Source organism: Vespula pensylvanica, chromosome 7, assembly GCF_014466175.1.
Source record: "Vespula pensylvanica isolate Volc-1 chromosome 7, ASM1446617v1, whole genome shotgun sequence".
In the NCBI taxonomy this organism is placed as follows: Eukaryota; Metazoa; Arthropoda; class Insecta; order Hymenoptera; family Vespidae; genus Vespula; species Vespula pensylvanica.
In genome coordinates, this window is record NC_057691.1 from 8590882 (window position 1) to 8596488 (window position 5607).

Consider the following 5607-nt stretch of genomic DNA (forward strand, 5'->3'; position numbering starts at 1 on the left):
CAATCTCTCATATATCTCGTCTCTACTGCGCGTTCCTTATCGTTTTTCCTGTTGACATCTGGGATATAGATAATCTTATTAGATTGTAAGCTTAAATTTATAGAGACCATCGCTCGGAGTCGAAAGTCGAATAATATTTAACAATTAACGATGACAGATAGAACTCGCATTTTAATTTTTTCTCTTCGTCGCACGTTCTTTAGTTTCTAGCGTACATCGTCTTTCTTCATTTTTCCTTCTGCATTCGCTTAGTATTTAACCCCTTTATAACGATAACAAATCGCATCCTGTTCGTAGAAAAAAAAAAGAAACAAATCGATTCGAGTACATACAATCGCCGCGGAAAGTACGTTGACACGTCTCAAAAATACATATCTTCTTTTTTAAATAGATATTCATAAATAATCGAATAAATAAACGCCATATATATTTTTAACATAATACAAACCAGCAAATTTAACGTCGCAGTTCAAACGGAATATATAACAATTATCGACAAGAATTAAACGATTTTTTCGATCTATTTGCGGAAAGTATGTTGACGACGATAATTGCAAATTTCGTCGTAAAATATTTATATACCCTTCGTTCGTCGATATACGCGACAACGCCACTTGAGGAAAAACAAACCCAACGCACAAAGAATCTCCTTTCGTTCTTCTGTTAAATAATAGTGATCTTTCTGCAGGAGTAAGTTCTCGTATTTTCGGCACTAAAAGACGGTGGTTTACGTACGAATACAATACACTCTATGGAATACTGCTCGCCATAGGAAATTTCACGAATACATTGTAAATTAATACTTATTGCATAAATATCTTGTAAATGGATACTAGTAAAGATACGTATCAATTTACTTTCCGTGCGAGTTTCTTATATAAACTTAGAATTATACGTCCGCTTCTTACGATTGCCCGATTCGAACTACATGGTAAGGCGACGAAAGTAAACAATACGTTGTACGCAGTACGTAAATCGGAGCTCAAAACAAAAAAAAATGTAAACAGATTGCTTGTTACGACAAAATCGTATTATGAAGCGTGTCAACATATTTTCCGCGGCGATTGTACGGACGCTGTTTTATCTTATTCTGTTAAATCCGATATCCTATCGCTTTCGTTGTTCGTATTGTCTTTCTTTTTCCTTTTTTTTTTTCTCCTTTCTCGAGTAAAAACAGCGTCCATAGTTCTAAAAAACACAAGTCCCACGCAATTCGACGATTACGAAAGTTTTGAAAGAACGAACGAAAAAAAGAACATCCCCAGTCATTCTCCCTACACGCTAATGCACATCGTCGTCGAGTCGCACGATTTTATATTGTCGTTCATTTAATATAAGTTACGAGGACTTAATTCTCTAGGAGGTTGGACCGTCCTTGGTTCTGATCTTCGTTGATCATCGATCAATCCAATCGATCCGATTTATTAATATCAAGATGTTAATACGCTTTTTCTTTTACCTTTTTCCCCCCGTTATACTTCTTTTCGACGTTACTATCCTCATCGCACATCAATGAAAGCTTACGGTCGTTCGAGATTCGTCTTTTGATTCTATTCTTTCAAACTTTCCTGACCATTCGATCGTTCCCCGTTTTTGTTCGAAACTTTCAACTGCGCTTTCACGACCCACATATACTCTTCCTCTATACATTATATACGTATATATATATATATATATATATATATATATGTATATCATATAAATACGTAGTATTAATTAGACCTGTGTCTTTCTTAGACCCGTCAAACGTTAATCAACGTCGGTCTGGCTCTTTTTTATTTTCTCTCATTTTTCCTCGGCACGATAGGCTGATTATCAATTATTATATTTTGTATTATCGAATGAGTAACATCGAGATGTATTCGAAGATAATAATTGTTAAAGTTTATGCAGCATTATATTATTATCATTTTAATGTTAATTTATAATCATATATTTACTTATATATATATATTATTTTTTCAAAATTCTGTGTGTATTTTCGTGTGTGATTATTATACATGTGGCTAGCACGCATTGAAATCAAGGTGGTTACGCGTGTCGGGCAACTTTGTACTTCGCCGTCGACAACGTCTACCGCTAGAGATTTATAACTTCACATATTTTTTTTTAACCGTTTAATTTAACGTTTACTTTATTTTATGTATTTTAAAAGAGTTTCCATTACACAGAGTTTGAGTATTTATCGTGTTAACGAGCTTTCGCTTAATCGAGATTAAATCAATAATGCGTACTCTCGTTGGCTCCTTTTCCAATTTATTAATCTTAAGATGTTGATACGCTTTCTATTTTACCTTTTTTTTTTTTTTAAATAGAATTGCACTTGTCATTTCGCTCTTTGATATCGATGATTTTCGTTGTTGACACTGCTTCTTTTCCAAACGATAATCTAGCGGTCACTCGATTAATTGATGTGTACTCTCGAAAGCAATTTTGTTTAGTTAGCATGCAAACGTCTCTTTTGGTTAATGTAATAATTAAATACTGGTGTTACGTTCCCTGATTAAATTTTGTTTTTTTTACTTGTCTCTTTGGTTCGTTGATAAAAAAGCTTTTACATTCATCGAGAAAAATGTGCTCTCTCTCTCTCTCTCTCTCTCTCTCTCTCTCTCTCTCTCTCTCTCTGTAAAGATGCGGACGGTCGAGACGATCGATCCTTTCTCTTTCGTAATGTTTTCGTAATCCTCACTTTTCTTTCTTCCGCCCCCCCCCCTCTCTCACACTCTTTTTCTCTCTCTTTCTCTTTCGTTATGTTTAAGAATGAACGAAAAAGAAACACGTTGGAGGCACTGAACTGGCAGCAACCGTCGGTAAACTTGACCCGCCAAACCGATATGCCGTACGTAAAAGATTTCTCCTCGATTAGTATCAAACGAACGCTCGATTAGTACGGGCAATGGGAGGAGAGTTCGATAATATACGCAGTTTAAGTTTCACTTTGTCTTTCGTTTCGTCTAATTATCTAAAACGACGAATAAATGTTACAGACAAATTCGAAGCTTCAATCGCGTACTCGAACTTTTAACATTTTGTTTTGTCTTTTTTTTTCTTTTTTTTTCTTTTCTTCTTTTCTAATCTGTGTCTCGCTAATCACGACTACGAAATATATGTATATTGAAAATACACGTAGGTACGTTTTTTTTTATTTCACAACGACTTTCCCCTTTTTACAGAAGAGATCGCCGTTTATTCTCTGCTTTTTTTTTCTTTTTTATTATTTTTTTTTTTTTTTTGTAATACACGATCAAACGAAACGATATTCTTGTTTTTTAATCGAGATAATATTTGCGTACGTGTAGTTTACTAAAAAGGCGCAACAACGAAGACGCGTTTACCAGTGGAAGGTTTGTCGGTTACCTTCGTGCAACAGAGGGTTATAAACTATCGATATATTGCTAGTATTGTTATTACTTCGTTCAAAGGTACGTGAATAATAATGGAGAGGAATTTCGTATCGAGGATATTATCGTTATTGTTCGCAATACTACGTGATAATCCAACGGTAATATTCTAAGGAAACGACTCTTTCTAATAATAATTTTGGATGCTTCTTATATAATAATTAGTCAGCCCTGTCAAACGCAATACGAATAAATTACTCGGAAGTATCGATAATTTTTTTTTTTTTTTGATAGATATTTTTTAAGAAACATCAAATATCGCATCTTCGATATCTGCGGGGGATAATAAATAGTATAAAAATATGAAACCATAATGGTATCGGATAATACGTGTAAAATGTAATAAGGTTTAGAGAGTAGAGGAGTTACGTACAAAGGTTATAATGGAAATGGTTAAAGAAAATCGTTACGTTCAACTAAATACTATCAATTGCGATCATAGGAATGTGCTGCAGAGTCCAGCTATAGAATCTGCGAACCAACGGTAAACTATTTTTGAAGTAATCGTCCGACATTTCTCAGTCGAAAGAAATTCGTCTTTATTGCCGAATACTCGTCTAACGGTACTAGTCCCTCTACGTTTGCTTTCTTTCCTTTTCTGCATATCAGTACAGACATTTCTTCTAATTTTCTATGTATCATCTACTCGCTTGCGTTCGCACCCCTGAGGTATTCTTTGTCTTTATTAATCGGCGCTCTAACGTCACCTTTCTCTAATATCGATTCGTTCTGCACCATATCGTGGCTCCAATCTCTTTCTTTAATTATTTCATTATTTACAATTAACGCAACCTTCGATTAGAAATTTTAAAGAGTATTTACGATTGAAGATTTTAAAAGGGATCATCGATTTGCTATTGTTAGTGCCGTTGGTCGTTTTTGTCATTCTTTCATCCTGATTTTCCTCCGCGAGAAATAGTTTTATATAAATATTCATTCTCATGTTTTATCAGATTTTTTAAGACGATTCATCCGTGCTTTATCTTTCGATCTTTTGATCATCGAGAAGAAGAATTATGTATTTTCCAAGTAATTTAGCAAATTTTAAAGATGCTTTCTTAAAAATATCAATGCAAGTCAAGAAAACTAACGATTAAGTTCCTTTATATTTATTTGTGCTAGTTTGGACGTTAAACTGTTAACGGTTTTACAAATTGAGAAATTTTTCCTTTCGTTGGACGGTATAACGCTCGTGTCCAAAAATGATTAAGTGATATTACTTTGAATGATCGATGGTTGTCCGTAAATTGTGCATAAATTTCGAAAATTTCTCATGGACATGACAGATTTATTACAAGTATCGTATCAATATAATTTTTGAATTTCCATCGATCGTTTACATCGCGTCTTGATGAATATTATATAAAGGACACTTTAATGTTGTCAAAAGGCACGTTGAAATGCATAAAACAAATGGAAATAGTTTCATTTCGATACTGATAACGGTAAGAAAGAAAAAGAATTTTTGATTAGAAAAAAATAAGTTTGGTAGGAGCTGAAGCCACGATATTTTGTCAACGTCGAAATACTCTCTCTTATTTGTCGCGATAACTTAAATTGGAGACACGAATTCATGATTTCATTTTGATCTAAACAAAGATATCTTAAGTATCGCATCGAGCAAAATAATGGATAACGAATTGCATAAACATTTATATATTCGCAGACGTCGACGGTAAGCTAATAGACGCTTTCAACGAATGGACTTGACTTTAATTTTCAACATTTTGCGATCTAAAAATCTTTTCTAATCCGACATCAACGGTCAAGCGCTTTATACGCGAGATGTGTATGTCTATGTGTGCGCGCGCGCGCGTGTGTGAGTGTGTGTGTGTGTGTGTGTTTGAGTGTGAGTGTGCGCGTCACGTATACACGCACGTATGCGTATATGTCGTTCATTGTAGTTTTAAAGACATCGTAACGTTAAAATGCTTTTTTTTCGAAAGCTTACAAACTACTTGTGCGCTTAAAATATGAAATGCCAAAGCATACTGTTGACCGATATCTTGAAACTTTGCTTAGACGACGAACGACTCTCGAGTTAATTTATAAAACAATTCCAACGACTGATCGACTTTAAAGAAAGGTACGGACGTGGACCTATATCGTTAAAAAATTATTCGTTGTTCGATCGCATTTATCAATATAATCAATGTCGACTTTACTCTCGAAAAATAAACGCGTATTATCAAGATGAGAAACTCTA